The 18,427-nt window shown below is 40.7% G+C and overlaps 2 long non-coding RNA genes across 3 annotated transcripts in view; both read left to right on the forward strand.

The window, feature by feature from the left end:
- The window catches only part of LOC145660092 (uncharacterized), a 302,422-nt gene that overhangs the window by 31,824 nt on the left and 252,171 nt on the right, over positions 1-18,427 (forward strand). The window lies entirely within an intron of this gene.
- Positions 12,837-15,079, forward strand: LOC145660024 (uncharacterized). Its single transcript, XR_014126242.1, has 3 exons — positions 12,837-12,893; positions 14,327-14,425; positions 14,556-15,079. It is a non-coding gene; the product is annotated as an uncharacterized LOC145660024 (long non-coding RNA).

Consider the following 18,427-nt stretch of genomic DNA (forward strand, 5'->3'; position numbering starts at 1 on the left):
ACCCTACCACTTAGCCCTGGCCCTCCATATGCGGTGTTCATAAGTAAGGGTTGGGTGTCCGATAGAGGGCTAGGGTGCACTGTTAGTGCTAAATGGCCCTCCAAACTGAAGGTTTTCATAGTCCCACTCCAAACTGAGTGTTTCTCAGAATCCCTTGTGAATCATTGAAAAAATGGAAACAGAAGCAAGGGGGAAGATTTTAACCACTAGCCTTTGTAACTCAGTCCGAAGGAGCAAGATGACACTTGAAAACAAGGGGTAGGAGGAAAAATGAGAGGGGATTGGGCCTTGGTAAAAATCTAAGCACTAAATCTAAGAATAAAATGGTTTGAAACATATTACTTTTAATATGCATGGTTTTACCTAATCCTAGAGATATATAATAAAGTTATCTGTTACAGGACAAGGGGATTTTCAGATCCAGTACAGACATTAAGTCATATAAAATCAAATATATTTGGAAAAAGAACTAAAATTCTTACTCTCTAATGCACAAACATTAAAAAAATTAGATCCCCTCTAAAATCCTCAATGTCAGACCTAGCTACCATACATTGTACATTCTTTAAATGGAGAACAGCATTTTGAAGTCTGATTTCTGACTCTGTTACTGCTCAAATGGTCAAACCAGAACTGTATACATATTTTTATAATTATGGCCCCTCCACTTACTGGCTTAGAAGCAGTGTTACTGTGATTCTTATTACTTTATCTGACACCAAACCAGAGGTGATAAATCTGATTTTGAACCCTGACAGACTCAAAGGGGCCTGGATGTTGCACCAACTGCTGTGATCAGATCATCATAGTGAATCAACATACAAGACAACACACCGGGAATGCACACCTCGGGACAAGAACAGGACCTCTAGAAAGTTGGACTAGACATTAATTGCTTATTGTTTCACTTATTAAATTCATTTTTCTTTTTAAATTGTTATTATAGTGGTGACCATTGTTGGCCAGAGGAGGATGGGCCCCCTTTTGAGTCTTGGTTCCTCTCAAAGTTTCTTCCTCTTACTTCTTCCTCTTGGGAGATTTTTCTAGCAACTGTTGCCCTTGGCAATCCAGTAAAACTGCAATCTAACGTGTTGCCACTAGGTGGACCCATGCTACAATTTTACGTAAATCATACGGCAACACCGGGATCATAAAATGACAAATTTCTTATTAAGACTGATATAATTTATTTTTAAAAAGTCCAATTTTCCTTCTATAAGATTGATGTATTTTTTTATTGACTTACATAATTCATACCTTTAACCTGTGCATTATTGTACAGACCTAGAAAAGGCTTTTGATATGTAGAAGCTGAAAGCAACAGTACATTTGTGGTGTGAGTAGAGTTCTCATCTCTAGTGGTGGAGTGACATTCTTACAGAGTGAGGACCAGTTTTTTGGCCAACAAACAAGTTACTCCTGCAAACAAATTCCATATCAAATTTGAAACTGAACCACACTACTCAAACTGAACATGTGCAATTAAAAATACACCCTGACTTATGTTTCATGCACTGCATTATGTATAAAAATAATGTTTTCAAATTAAATACTCCTTTAAACATCTGGTCAAACTTTTTTAAAGTCTCAGGTAGCCAGTTCTGTGGCTGCCGTAATTCCACCTGCTGTTGTAACAGACACAGTTGTACTGCGCCTTTAAGAGGGAGGTTTATGGTTATGTAGATTGAGAGAGCCATCACCTTTCTGCTCGCCTTCTCAACACTCCTTTTTCTTTGGTAACGCTGTACGGTGCTTTTTACTGTTTTCTTTACGTATAAATACAGTGATGGTAGCCGTGTGATCTGGCTTGAAGTGGTCCAGGAGAGAATAAAAGTCTTTCAGATTGTCCACAGCAGTGTGTGTGTCACTCCATGTTAACTCCACGCATCGCGGTTACCCCGTAGCACCTGTTCCTCACTCCAGGTACGAAGCGTTACACTGTTTTCATTAATAAGCCTTTGAAGTACTTTGGGTGTCGTAGTGAAATGAAATGACCAAACAGCAGTGAGGGAGGTTATGTTGGGTCTCTATAACAAAGGACGGAGCCACTTAACTAAGAATGAGACCGTCCTCACTGACAATGTGAGAATATCTGATAGATCACTGACTGATAAGGAAGAAAGAGGACGTACCACATGACAACTTACAAAACCTACCGCATCTCTATTTGGTGTGTGTTGTGTTGAGCTTAGTTTGTCAGAGTTTCATCTGAATACACTTCCTCTCCACTATAAGTGTAGCTGTGAAGTCATTCAGTAGACCGTATTGAAGAGTGTGTACGGTGTGTATCAGCAGTCCTGCTGTAGTTGTGTGTAGTGTGTGTGTAACTCAGTAAGAATGCAGGTGTGTGTTTATCTGCTCCTTGTGCTCCACGCTGCTGATGGTGAGTGTTACCTTCTCTCTACAGGTGTTGTCATCCTCATACATTCATTTGCACAAAGGTATTTATATCTGGGAGCAGCAGAGAGCAGCAACTCACCACTTATCCCAGATTCTGTCTATCGACCAAGATATGTTTGAAGTCCAAATTTTGCCTCTTTATTTTAGAACAAAAGCTGTTAAATGCTAACAAACACTGGAGGTCAGCAGCAACTCAAATATAGCCTTCGTAAATACATGCCCACAAACTTCTCTCAAGCCGGTCAAACCGCATCCAAGTGTTAATAAATGTCTCCCAGACTAGTCGGTGTGTCGTATAACTCACTGTGAACTAGACAAGTGAAGAAACACGTCACCGGGAAGCGACCTGGATGAGGTTTGAGGACATGTAGCTCGCTATCTGACTTATTTACAAATCCTATTAGCTATCGTTGCTGTTGGCTTCCAGTGTTTGTTAGCAATATTAGCAGCGTTTTGTTCTAAAGGAGCGAAATATGGACTCCAAACATGTCTTGTCCACCCGAGTTAAGGGAGAATAAAGTAAATTTGATTCTTCGCCGACTTGTTCCGTTAAGTGGCACTGAAATCTGCGCTGTGGTTCGGTCCAGTAGAGAGGAACCGCTGCTAATTACTTGCTAATTGCTAATTAGTTACTTCAGACCAGCATAAGGTAGGAATTGTAGGGACTTTAGTAAGACTGATAGAATTAAGAAACAGGAAGAGTACTTGAGTAATGTGACTCTTACAAGGATCATTTTGCTCTATAAATCTGCACATTTATAAAAAACGTTTTTTATTATGGTGTGGTATGTGAAATGTGCTCACTTGTTTATTTCTGTTATTTATTCCTCACTTGTTCATTCTGTGTATGATGCAGTTCTTGTCTACTACCCACTTCTGTATCCAGCTGCCTGTGACCGAGGTCACACCTCATTGTGGTTGATTGTGTATGTGGTGCAGTCCTGCACATGTGGTGTGTGATGTATGTGTTTGGTGCTTCTGTGTGTTTTCCCGAGTGTGGGTGGGTTTGGGGGAAAGAGTACAGAGGTTTCGGATCTCATGAATTTTGACATGCCCATCATATCTCTTATTGAGCTAGCAGTCAAACAAGACAGTACTACTCTATATTACCATGGAGACCAGAGGAGGGGCAGAGCTCACTACCTGTACATGTGGTGTGTGATGTATGTGTTTGGTGCTTCTGTGTTTGCCCAAGTGGGGAGTGGGTGTGGGTTTGGGGGAGAGACTAAAGAGAATTCTGATCTCATGAATTTTGACGTACCCATAATATCCCTTATTGAGCGAGCAGTCAAACAAGATAGAGTAATACCATTTTACTGTGGAGACCAGAGGAGGGGCAGAGCTCACTACCTGCAGGTTAAAGAGCTGGACTGCTACTGAATAAATCCATTTCAATCAGGAGGTCTCAGCTATCAGGACTTCCCAGAGGGTTTCAGCCAGACAGCTGTCTCCCACTGTGAAGACAGTGTTTGTTTGTTTGTTTGTTTGTTTGTTTGTTTGTTTTAGCCTATTTATATGGTTTACCCCCATGTTGCTCAGGGACACTGACTATAGTACTTGCTGACACTTCCTACAGTGTAGTGACCCAGATTAGGCTGGACCCCTGCTCAGGATTTCTGAAACACAACCCATGCTTAACCACATGGTCAACCAAAGTGGCGCAGATCTCATCCGTGATGGTTGCTCTTCCTCGCCCTCATCCTCGCTCTCCAATACTGACCTCCATTGATACCCAACCAAGACATCGAGCCTGTGGCCTCTTTATAGTGCTCAGGCTCTGATTTCTAAGTGTCATTTGTCAAGTGTCATTTACATTTGAGGGTTTTCCATAAGAAACACACGTATTTCTGTTGAATGATGTGTCCAATATAGAGAATTGTGCTTAGCGTATTGAAAAAAATGTGTTTTAGAAATACAAAATGAGTGTAAATCAGGGAAGGTGCTTTTGGTTTAGTATAACAGGTCAGGAGATGGGCTACATGAGTTAGTGGTTTCAATTATTGTGTCACATGTCCCCGTTTTTCTGTCTTACAAAAACAGTACAGTTTCCCAGCAAGCACCTCTTCCTCCTAGCAAACTTGGAGCACTGTTTAACAATTTAACAATACATAACTAAATAACTAACACTCTCTCTCTCTCTCAGACACGTATACACGCACACAAAAACATGCACAGCTGCTGCAGGATGGCCAGACCCACATCTGAAGGACTTGGAGAAAGACAATTTTACACACACAGTAAATGTACATTCAAAGGGATATTGTAGATGTAAAAACACCTTCCTGCCCTGCTCTCTCTCTCTCTCTCTCTCACACACACACACACTCTCTCTCTCTCTCTCTCTCTCTCTCTCTTCTTGTTGGGTGTTTGGGCTTCAAGTTCTCCTATGTTGTTCCTCTTATCTTAGAGGCTTAGAAAAATTTACAAATAAAAAATGAACAAATAAGAAAAAATAAATAAACATAAAGTACAGTACAGCATGCACCTCTTCCTCCTCACATATGTATTGCTAAACCTGGTGCACTTTAGCAATACATAAATAACACGCACACACACAGACATGCATATGCGCATGCTTCCTTTTTGGATTTGTGAGCTTAAAAATCTGCTGTGCTGTTCCTCTGAGTGGTGCGTGAATGACATGTTTACTTCTTTCACTCACCCATGAAGACTGTAAAACAGTCTCCAAATCCTCATCAGTGACAGATTCAGCTCTGAACCTCATGGTTTAATCAGTCAATCACTGACTCTGGCAGCATAAATTCATTCCAGTGACTCCAGTTTAAAGACTTTTCTTATTTAGTCCCAAGTTATTCTGATGTCACCATAGTCATAGCTACCAGTTTACAGATGTGAGAATTCCCAGCATGCACCGCTTCCTCCTCACATATGTATCGCTAATCTGGGTGCACTGGGTGCTACGTGTGAAATGTACTCACTTGTTTATTTCTGTTTGTGTTATTTATTCCTCATTTGTTCATCAATTGGTCATGAGGCTTGGACAGCCCATGCTGCTGCGCACACACACACACAAAACACACACTGTTTCTGTTAGTACTATTTTTTCCTCAGTTGTTCATTCTGTTTATGATGCAGCTCTTGTCCACTACCCACTTCTGTATCCAGCTGCCTGTGACAGAGGTCACACCTCTTTGTGGTTAATTGTATATGTGGTACTGTCCTTTACATGTGGTGTATGATGTATGTGTTTGGTGCTTGTGTGTGTTTTACTAAGTGGGGCGTGGGGTTGGGTTTCAGGGAGAGGCTACAGTGAGTTCTGATCTCATGAATTCTGACATACTCATCATATCCAAGACGATACTACTGTGTTACCATGGAGACCTGAGGAGGGGCAGAGCTCACTACCTACAGGATAAAGAGTTGGACTAGTGATGAATAAATACATTTGGCAAGACAACTGAGGTATCCATGTCCAGCTCTACGGTGGGTGTGAAGACCCATTGTGCAGAAAATGCATAAATTAAAAAAAACAAATTCATTAGAATGGAAACACGTGTGCTACTGTTCTGAAATGCAGTGCAACTTCAGAAATGCTGCAAACTCAGTCACAATACAATAAAAGTGTTTTCTGAAGTTGCCTCGCATTTCCAAAATATAGCACACATGGCATTTTGAATAGTGTTTTCTGAATTTGTATAGTGTTCAGGAATTTGCATCAAGTTTGTAAAGTGTAGCACACGTTTCCCTTCTGTGTTCTTGAAAAGAAACAGTAAATCAAACATAATGTGGAATACAAGTGTAGCAACAAGACTGAAGGGGAAGTAGGTGAGACGCTGATTCAGAGATGGAACTGCACCTTAACAACCACAGAACCACAAAAGATACCAAATACAAACAGTGCAGACTGACTCTGCTTGTTGGTTTTGCCAAAGTCATATCTGGGCCCCTACCATGAAAAACTGAATGTCACTCACTTTATTGAAATAAAATTTTTTTAAGTAATATGTAAATATTGTTACATTTTCAAAACACATTGTTTACTCTCCCATTCCTTACAGTCCATATATGGAATATAATCTGTAAAAATAGCCTGTTTTGAAATCACTGTTTCTCTGATGTCATGAGAACCAGCTCATTTACTTATCTCTGCCTCTTTGGCCTACAGCAGTTTAACCCCCAACACCTACATTGCAGTTCTCAGACATATTTCAGCTCTTAGTGCTTTTTAAATGAAGCACAATACAGGGCAGCCAATCAGAACAGAGCTCATTTATCTTACATCTTAAAGGAACAGCTACAGAAACTGCCTGTTTAATTCCAAGGGATAAAGAGAGGATGGAAAATAGTTGTGTAAAATTGAATTATGACTTTTTCAAAGATAATGCCACAAAAACATTGTAAGAAGACACCTAAGAAAACTCTAAAATAAAGGATAAATGTAGGATATGTGACCTCTAAAGACCTTTTGGTGTATTTGGTGAGATGGGAAGGTGAGTGGCTACAGCTACAGCTGAGGAAGCACCAGGGGCTTCTGTCTGGGTCCCACTGGGCAGCCATATGCAGGGCAGCTGTGTACAGCACAGGTTCTGAACCTGGCTGAAGGGTGCAGGTTGAGCATCTTGGACATCACTCAGGCTGTCTTGGAGATGAAAGATGTTTGGTCTGTGGTATTGGTCTACTCTGCACATATTTTATTAAAGTCTGTCCTTATATGGTCCTTTTAATGAAATCTACATCTCCAAGTACAATCCCCATCTCTAAGTAAAACTATCATCTCTTGGAATCATTGAAATAAAAAATGGGAAAAAAAAAATAGCAAAGCATTAGCCATTAGATTAGAACATATTATTCCATCACTGATCAAACTGGTTTCATCAAAGGAGACACTCAACCATTAACAGGGTAGACTACTTAACCTAATACTGTGACGGTGGCAGTTCAGAGGGAGCAAGAGGCAAGGTTGCGCCAAAGTGCTCTTTATTTTCAATGGTCAATATGTGACGATACCACTACTAACGACAAACACTACTCTGTTCCAGTAGTCCTTGTAGCGATGTACACGTTGGGAGTGAGCAGTCCGACGGGTCACTAATGTGCTGCACTCTCTCGTGACCTGTGAGTTTAAATAGAGAGAACGAACAAGGAACAGGTGGAGGTGATTAGTAGGCAGGAGACTGGGAATGAGGCAGGTGTTTAGTGTGATCCCTAGCAGGAGTGGGTGTGTCCCTCCCTCTGGCTGCCCGGCCAACCGTGACAAATACGTTACACCTCACTCCACATATTAGAAACTCCTATGCAGAGAAGGGCTTCAATAAAAAAACTGGAAGTTTTTCTCCTCACATTTTATCTGTAACACCACACCTAAGGCCACAGTCAGTATTAATGTAATAACATCACAAAATGTGCATAGAGGTACTAGGCAAGGAAACCCACTCTCTCTATTGCTGTTCTCAGTTCTTATATTTATACATTTTTTATTACTATTTTTGCTTTTTTTTGGGGGGGGGGGGTTGTCTTTTTAGTTATGATTTGTTGTTGTTGTTGTTGTGACAGCACAGTGCACACTAGCCTACAGCCTCAATTAGTTACTTTACAGATATTCACCATTTAGCATTTATACATTTTTTATTACTGTTTTTGTTTTTTGGGGTTTTTGTCTTTAAGTTTTTATTTTATTTTATTTGTGTTGCTACAGTGCAGTGCACACAAGCCTACAGCCTCAATTAGTTACTTTACAGATATTCAGCATTTAGCAAACAGTTGTTAAACAGCTTTTGACAGCTTTAACAACAAAAAGAACAAAGTAACAAAGAGAAAAGGAGAGAAAATGTTTCTACTTCCTGTAATAACTGGGTTGTGATGACGTTGTACTGTCTACATCCAAAGTGATCTTTTCTTTGGTGACTCCTTTAGTGGTTCTGTATCAGTGGGTGAATTTCACAGCTTCACTTAAGTAGTTTTTTCTTGATAGTATGAAAACTACAACATGATCATAGACTGCTGCATTCCACCTGTACTTTATGAATAATATGAATGTTATCGGACAATCCTCATGTTTACGTGATTAAATGATCAATGTTTATTTTGATCAGCATGTATTCTAGAGCTCTTCCTGTCTGATCTGTCTAATATTTGCTAAGCTACACATTCAGTTTGGCCCTCTGATCACTAAGTGCAGGAGTGAAATGATGTGTCCAAAGAGTGCTGAGGGGGATCACTGTGTAGCACTACTTCTTACTGCAGGATCACTTTACTGAGGATGGGGACTGAACACTGGCAGCTCAGGAGGAAGTGATGACACTAGAAAGACACTGTTTCACTGTTAGATTTAGTCTGTATGTGAGAGAGAAAGAAGTGGAGGAATAATTTATTTTGCACTTGAAATTATAGCAGCCATAGATTCAAAACTGCGCAATACAACACTCCACCGCCTTCATATTTCATTTAAAAAAATGATCAGTAATGATGTTTAGTAATTAAATTCTGCAATAATTTGTTTAAAATAATTGTTTCCCTTTTTATGTAAAAACAGTACAAAACTATACTGGGAGACAACAGGTTGACGTTATGAAACATTTACTCCCCCTTTTGGCTTCTATAATTTGCACATTTCCAACTTTTTAGTAAAAAGATAAAGCTTCCAAGTTATAGGACAGTGCCAAACTTATGAAACAGTCTCAACCTCATCCTGTGTATCTGTGATGTTTGAAGCTTCAAACAAGATTAGTCACGTTATTAGTAACTTTAGTGGTAATGTTAGTGGTAATAGTAACTTTAGTGGTAATGGTAGTGGTAATAGTAACTTTAGTGGGAAGGGAGAGCGAGAGAAGGAAGGAGGGAGAGAGAGAGAGGGAGGCAGAGACAATCTATAATCAATATAATCAGACATTTAAATCTTATATCTTGATGGTCATGCATCCATCATACCAACATCTATTGGGAAATCTCTTAGTGATTTCCAGTACCATCATCATTTGGCTGGTACCATCAGTACCATCAGGTGACTGGACCTGGAGCAATTAAGTATGTCATATATAATAGTTAAGTATGTCATATATAATAATAATAATAATAATAATTAATTATGTCATATGTAATAACAGCCATTTTACATGTACATGTGCAACCATGTTTAATAGTGAAGGCCTTTATCCTTTGTATTTCTGCAGGCTGCAGTTTGGTAAGGAATCTGAGGATAGACGGCATCACTGCATACACAGGAGACTCAGTATTGCTGCCTTGTTCCTGCACTGACCTACACGCCAAACTTGAGAGTTTCACCTGGAGGAAACGCAACACAAACAGAAACTCATGGGACGTGATCTCCAGTGAGAGTGAACAGTACAGACACAGAGTTCAGATGGGTACTGTTCACTCTCCAGGAAATCTCTCTCTACTCATATCACACCTGACTGTGGAGGATGAAGGAGACTACAGGTGTTATATTAAAGACAATGAATACACATACATCAGACTTTATATTTCAGGTAAAATATTATTAGCAACCACATTCCTAATACCAATGAAAACCTCATAAGTCGATTTAGCTTGGCTCTCCACCATGAACTTACTTTTTAAACATACAAATAAATGTAATATAAATACATTCACCACACACTTTATTAGACACACACACATCAGATATTACTAAAATTCAAAAACAGGACATTTAAAAGTAGAGAAACACCATTACATATTTATGTATCTATCATGTGGACCACATTATCCTCAGATATTAGTCACCAGACACCCTCTGTCATCAGTCTAGAAGAGTTCTACACAACTAACATACATTTCACCTGCCCTCACTGAACACTTTCAGTACCTCTAATAAGTGAATGTGTAGGTATAATTACAGACTGTGTCCACCTGGTGTCTTACACAGTTTGTGTGTGACCCTGCACCCAGGACATCACTGGTCAGTTTCTGACCACAGATGTCACAGTATATGTGGATATTGAACCATTCTCCATACATCAGTCCCACTACAGTGCTGGAGGCTTGGTAGTGGGTGTTGTACTGGTATGAGTGGTTCAGGTACAGCAGTGTTACTGGATTCAGTGCTACTGGTAGGTTGAGAGTGTTCTGCCAGTGAAAGATATCCAGCCAGCAGTGGTTCAGTGGTCAGACACTGATCATGACTGGAGTTGGAGGATGGTTAACACTAACTTTGTATTAAACCAGATAGGCTAGAACCACTGGGCTAGATTTTTCTCATCCATTCATATTTATCAAATGTGATGGAGCATAAATTATTGCATAAACTAAGGTACAGAATATCAGAACATCTTTTTGATGTTAAAAATCTGACAGATGGATTTGTTTTGTCTTCATATGATGGTTCACAGATGAATGTCACTGGTTGTACAGGTTACTTCGTAACAGTAGTGTAACATGTCAGTGTTTCTGCTCCCTCTAGTCTGTAAGGATGTTGTGAATCCTCCCACAGTGCTGAGTGGATACGTGGGAGGGTCTGTCCTGCTGCCCTGTTACTGCACTGAACTGCTGGCCATGCCAAAGACTGTCAGATGGAGTTTTATAGAAGAATCAAATGTCACCGACCTAACTGACCAGACAAAGCGTTACACTGGTAGAATTAAGCTGGTTGCTGCTCCAGGAAATTTCTCTCTATTCATATCTGGTCTGACTACAGAGGACGGGGGACAGTACAGGTGTAGCATTAGCAGTGATCATCTTATAGAGGTCAAACTCCAAGTAACAGGTAAACCAACCTCTTGTGTATTTAATGTATGAAATGTTGTTGACTGCATATAGTGACTGATCTGTACCAATAACTACTGTACTACATAAAACAAAAAATCTATCCAGCAGCAGGATCTGCAGTTCTACTTCTGTCTGTTTCTAGTTACATCTTCTGTTTGTATTTGTATTTCATGCCTGTAGTTAATGACTCTTGTCTTCTGTCCTGTTTAGGTTCTAGTCAGTTATATACCCATATTACACACGACTTGTTTAGTTTCCTTATTTAGTTACTACTGTTCTCATTTGCTCTAGAGAGAGGGGGAGAAAGAGAAAGAGAGAGAGGGGAGGAGAGAAAGAGGGAGAGAGGGAAGGAGGGAGAGAGGAAGAGACTCGACCCAGGAGCCCCTAATTCATTCACTCCTAAAAAGAGAGAGAGAGAGAAAGGGAGAAATGGAGAGTGAAGGAGGGAGGGAGAGATAGAAAGAAAAAGAAAAAAAGCAGAGAGAAGAGTCTCCTCTCACAGCTGGTGCTGACACTGAGTTCATTAACACACACTAAAACTAACACATCAGGACCAGGACCACAATCAGACCAAACCAAATTATTACACTTCACAAACTAAACTACATCACCCACTGGAACACAAACACAAGCACAAAGCAAAATGCAACGTTATCTGGCCCTAAAACGTCAGTACACGGTAGCAGACGACCTGTACACAGTGACTGACATTAAACACAGAACCACGCTGACAAAGTGCAGACTCAGAGAATACAGCCTGGCCGTCCAGACAAGCCGATATAAATGTCATGGCTGCCCAGAGAACAGAGACTCTGTCAGCAATGTAAATATGACGCTGTAGAGACAGAGCTGCACTTCCTCACTGAATGTGAAAAATTCATCCAAATACGGCAAATTTATTTTACAAAATCTGAGACGGTCCACCCCAGTTTGTCTAACACTGACAAACTGCCCATCCTACTGGGTGAAAAGAAGGAAAGCAGCGCTTTAGCTGGGTGATGCATATCTGCCTGCCATAAGATGAGGGACAGTGATTAACCCACCCAAACACACACACACACACACACACACACACACACACACACACACACACGCGCATACACAAACAGACTATATTACCCAGTATATAAAAGTTACCTATTTATTATTATTAACTATTTATTATTATTAACTATTTATTATTTTCTATCATTATTATTTATTCATTTTCCTTTCTTTTCACTTCTTCCCTTTTACTTCTAATTGTTATTATTTCAGACCAATTACAGTTTCTCTTCAAGTTCTTTATCATAACAGAATTCTTAATTTCCATAATTGCAAAGGTTGTAATGTTGTGTAATGTTCATGTTATAATTCTGCTTTGGCAATACTATAGTTGTATATGGTCATGCCAATAAAGCTTATTGAACTGAAATGAACTGAGAGAGAGAGAGAGAGAGAGAAAGACCTGACCCAGGAGCCCCTAATTCATTCACTCTCAGAAAATGACTGAAGGACACACTGCACCTACAGAGCCCTGCAGCTCCAGACTTAGTCAGCGTATCACGTCTGCTTGGCCAAACTGTACATACATCAGTTCTGTACTGATTCTGTACAAAATCTAAACATGTTAAATACATAACAGCCCTGAACCCTCATTACTTATAACTGATCACACTTTTCTAATCTTGCAGAGGCTCCATATAAACCTGTAAATCCTCCTTCAGTGGACACTGACACAACAAGTCCAACAGCTTCAACTAAACCTACTACTACAATGACGTCTCCAAATGGTTATAACACATTCAGTCCATCAACTACCAATGGAGGTAACACACATTGGTTTAACGAGTGTGGGGCAGGATGCAAGCGTGACTTAGCCTGGTTTGATGTGTTTTTGTTTTTAATGAAAATGAAAGCACACATGAACTTACTGTGCTAATGTTGCATACACAATGTAATACAAGCGATTAAGGCAAAATAACTGACATTAGTGGTTGTACAGGATTGGGCTTTATAGGGTAAATAATGAGGGTGAGACTAGACCCAGGTGACGGGGGTAAGTGAAAGGAGAAACACAGGACCCCTGTGTGAGGGTATGAACAACACAAAGCATGTGGAGGAACAAAAACAAACAAAGGAGCACATGGGGAGGAGGATGGTGGTGAGAGGTGTTACAGTAGCACCCACACCCCCCTTAACACGGGGCTCCTGTGATGGTGGTGAGGGGTGTTACAGTAGCACCCACACCCTCCTTAACACGAGGCTCCTGACGCGCATAACAGTTGACAAGGGAGCCCGAGCCCGGCGTCACACAGCAGGGTCTGGGGAATCTGGACAAGGACAGGTGGGAAAGGAGGAAAAAAAGGGAAAGTCCATCGGGTGAGGGGTGGAAACAGGACCTTGTACCACAACCAGAGACCTGACAGCAGGCTGGACAGGAGACGAGTGGGTTCCAGCTTGGGCAGCGTGATGGATGGGAGCCCGTCTGAGAGTAGGAGCAGGACCCTGCATAGGCCTGGACCGGGAGACGGGCAGGACAGGAGACGGGATAACAGCAACACGAACCACAGCTGGGATTGGGACAGTTACAAAGATATGAATTGGAACAGACAAAGGCAGACACTGGGACTGGTAGGGTAACAATGAAAAGTCGTGTCAGTCCAAGCACAACAGAGATGTGACAGGAGGTGGCCAGGCCAGGAATGAGGGAGAATGTCTGCAGAGAGAGAGAGAGAGAGAGAGAGAGAGAGACCCCCCCGGGACAGCTATTCTGCTCAGTTGAAGACTAATCCACTCCATGAGGACTTGACCCAGCAGTCCCTGTTTCATTCACTCACAGAAAATGACTGAAGGGCACACTGCACCTACAGAACCTGTAACCTCACACTTATAAAATATAACAAAATATAAATGTAAACATGTAAAACGCATGAAAGCACAGAACCTTCAGTACTTTCAACTCATCATATTTTCTATTCTTGCAGAGGCCCCACATTCATTCTGTTCATCAACTACCACTGAATTTAAGATGCATTTGTTCAATAATATTCTCCCATCAACTCCATAAAATGATTCCCCACTATATACTGCTACTACGAATACTACTACTAATGATAATAATATCAGTAGTAAACAACATTTAGTTTAACATTTAGTTTAAGAGGGAGTGTTTAGAAGAGGAAACAGTTCACAGTTGTGTTAAATAAATGTATTCTGCTGCTGTGTAAGACTGGGGTCAGTGTTTGTTGTGTTGTTACAGTCTCTCCTCAGACTCTGCCCTACATCCCCTTTGCTTTGGTCAATCTGATCTTCCTCCACATTATCGTGGCTGTGGTTTATTACACCAAGAGAAACAAAGGTAAAAATCTCATTAGCAAGCTGTTATAATCAGATTGTTTTCTCATTGTGTCCATTAACATCCATTTTACCATGTGCAGAGTCAGATCCTGAATGAACTGAGTTGTTCTTGTTCATGTGACCTGCTTCAGTGTCAGAAATGAGCAGAGTTCACTATAACACTGCTGGTGGAGATGGAACAGCTAGTCTGCAGTAGAGAAGAAAACCAAGAGAAATCAACAGACCAGCTACAGACCTACACACCTGTTTAACAGACCTGCCACACACATCTGATCAGCGTTAAGTGGCACTGAAATCTGCGTTGTGGTTCGGTCCGGTAGAGAGGAACCGGTGCTAATTACTTGCTAATTGCTAATTAGATACTAGCATAAAGTAGGACTTGTAGGGGCAGGACAATCTAGAACTAAATTCTGACTCATTTTGCTTGTCTGTAAAAAAATGTATTGCGTTTTATTATTACATTATCATATTTTTCCCAAAGAATATTTTTTTCTGCATTTTATGTGTGTATTTCTATTGAAGGATTTTTTGATATTTGAAATTTAAATAGCAGCATATTTTTTTTCTGTTCTTAATCATGCCTTTTAAAGTCAAATGCCAAACTGTTGGCTGTACGCATCACTTCCACTTCCACATAAATAAAGAGTCAAATCAGGACAGAGTTGTGGTTTCTGTTTACAGACACTGATAACCACACACATCATGAAGGTGTGTGTGGTGCAGTTTGACAGCAGAATGTGTGTAGAGTGCAGTTCACTGACAGCAGTTGGATATGCCACTATCTGTTGGACATCACTATCTGTGATGTGTCTATCTGGGGGGGAATTGGCACACGCACACACACACACACACACATGGCACCATGGCAGCATGGTTTCTGTCACATTCACTCCAGTGACTCCAGTTTAAAGACTTAATTAGTCTTTTTTTTTTTCTTTTGTCACTGTGGCCAAAGCAATGAGTTTACAAATGTGAAAATTCCCAGCATGCATCTCTGTCACCTCCCATATGTTTTGCCACAGCAATTGGCCAACAGCTCTGAACATGTTATACTAAAGGCTGTCCTTATTCAGTCATTTTACTGATATCTACATCTCAAGGTGCAAACTTCATGATTAAACCCCCATGTCATCTCTTGGAAAGATTGAATCAAAAACATACTGAATGAGTGATGGAAATTTAAAAAAACATTTTTTTCTCTATACCTCTGCCCCAATCAAAAAATCATTTGCACAGAATATAACACAAAGAAGTAGTTATTAGACATGCTGAGACTGTACAGTGTAGTAGAGTTTGTGGAGAAGCATCATCCATCTCGGTTCTCCAAGTCAGTTTCTCCCACAGGATGGCAGTGCCGTCCTGGAGTGATAAAGGCAACATGAGTCAGAGGGAAACACCTGATAGCCAGAGTCCAGTCAGTGGGAGGAAGTGGACTGCCGTGTTTACACAGGTATGGTGGACACTCCCCCATCCTCCTCAGTCAGGGGTGATATGAGTAGAGAGAGATTTCCTGCAGAATCTTTAAGATGCTGAACTTTGCCTGTGTAACCCTGAGTCTGGTCAGTGGGGTAGATTTCTTTCTCTCTGAAGGTCCATTTAAAAGTGTGTGGTATGTGATGTTCAGTCCAGGAGCAGGTCAGTAAGACAGACCCTCCCACATGACCCTTTTGGTTCCCTCAGTTAATATGCAGTCTGTGAAAAACACCTGATGGAAACAGTTCATAATTCCCAGGATGAGGGCCTCTGCCATCCTTTTTGAGTATCAAACAGGCCTTGACCTCCATAGTAACCCACAGTACAATACACACTCTTTAGAAGTATAGTCTACTGAATGTTCTACAGTTACGGTGGAGAGGAAGTGTATTCAAATGAAATTTTGACAAACCTCTAACCCCAACACACACACCAAATGTTTCTGTAAGTTGTCATTTGGTACATCTTCCTTTCTTCCTTAGCAGTCAGTAATCTATCAGATATTCTCACATCATCAGTGAGAATGTTGTCATTGTTAGTTAAGTGGTTCAGTTCAATGTTATAGAGACAACATGTGGAAGCCTATTATGAACCCCAGGAACAACCATCAGCTCCACACAGCCACGCCCACTCACCCCCCCCCCCCCCCCCCCCCCCCCCATCTGACTCACCGGAATTCTAGCGCACGCCTGATTCCTATTTAACTGTTCATTTGTTTTTACCCTAATGGCCAAAATGTGTATTCTGTTCTTCAGTCTCCTCTACTTCAACTTAGGAACATGGAACACAAACTTATGTAGGCCTATTCTTGGTTTAAACATAATTCATTTCCCATCACTCAGTTCTTCCATAATCTTTTATTACTTTTCCATAATCAAGTCTGACTGCTTGATTTTATTCAAAAGTATTTTTCTTTAATTAATTAAGTACTGTATTTTCTCTTTAATTACTTATTTTAGTTAAGAGTAATTTTAACCTAGGTTAGATAGTTCATAAGGCGAGACAAACAATAGTTAACTTATGGGGTCATGCAACCAACCCCAGATGTCACATTATGGCCTTTCTGGATTTCCATACTTTAGAATGATGTCATGGAACGCTCCCCTTCCTGCTGATCACGTGGTACGGCCCGTTACGTGCAGTGGGCGTTTCTCGTTGACTGTGACTTGTCTTGTTTGTAACCACACCCATGTTGTTTATCACACACCTGCACCTGGCTTAGTCTCGTTATGTCTGTATGTATTTAAACCCGTCTTGGTGTGTGTATCGGTGTCAGTCACTGTTCATGTTGCCTTTGCTCGTGTGTGGTCAGCTTGTTCACGTTAGCCATGTTTGTATTCATGTATGCTGTTTACGTTACATGTGAGTGCCATTGTGTTTTGCGTGCTTTAATAAATGTCTGTCTCCATCGAGGGAGTCTGTTAGTCATGCTCTTTGCCCTGCGGCACTCGGGCCATTACAAATGACCAAGTGTAGATTTCAATAAGACTGGTTGTGGTTTTCTTATTGGCTGTTTTGATTTCTTCCCTCTATAAAGAAATGAAAGTTAAAAAAGGACAGGAAATTCTGCTATGTAGCCTCACTGAAACACAGCCTTCAGCGCTTCTGCAGTATACTGAGACAGAGCTGTCAGATAGCAGCAGTGAACAGTGTAGTTAAAATGCACCTCAACAACTAAAGGACCAGACTGCTGAGAACTCCTCTCTTTAATGCTTGGTAAGTTCAATTTGACAGTATTCAATTATTCCACACTTTAACATGGAATGTTAGCTCGCATCAGCACTGTTTTACAAACCTTTACCTGTTAGTTACAGCTAAATTCTACAGCCCTTCTCTTGCATTTTTAGTTTGTTTTTTAGGGACTAGCATTATGGTGATATGCATGTGTGCAGTGAAATATGAAATAATTATAAAATTAATGTGTATCAGTTAATTATTCAGTTAAAGATGCAAATCTGATTTGAAAAAATGTTTGTGTTCAAAAACAAACTGAATAAAGCTGAACAAAGACACATACGATAGAATTCTGTTCATAGACTGCAGCTCAGAATTCAACACCATCATTCCTCAGTGTCTGGTTGAAAAGAGACTGCTGGGTCTGAACTCCTCGCTCTGCAGCTGGATCCAGGACTTTCTTGGTGGGAAAGCCCCATCAGTCTGGATCAGGATCACTGTCTCCAGCACCACCACACTGAGCACTGAGCTTCCCCAGTGTTGTGTGCTCAGTCCACTGTTGTTCACATTGCTGACCCTAAATTGTGCAGCAATGCACAGCTTGAACCACATCAAATTCACTAATGGCAAGACTGTGGGGTCTCATCAGCAGTTATGATGAGTCAGCGTTCAGAGAGGATGTCTCAGAACCTGTCAGTCACTGAATGTGGAAAAAAACAAAAAAGATGGTGGTCGACTTCAGGAAAGTAGGTAGTTTTCACTCTCCGATCAATATCGACAGCTCCTCTGTGAAAATCATTACAAGCACCAAGTTCTTTGGTGTCCACCTAGCAGAGAACCTCACCTGGACCCTCAA

Source organism: Electrophorus electricus, chromosome 2, assembly GCF_041902795.1.
Source record: "Electrophorus electricus isolate QZ-2024a chromosome 2, ASM4190279v1, whole genome shotgun sequence".
Lineage (NCBI taxonomy): Eukaryota > Metazoa > Chordata > Actinopteri > Gymnotiformes > Gymnotidae > Electrophorus > Electrophorus electricus.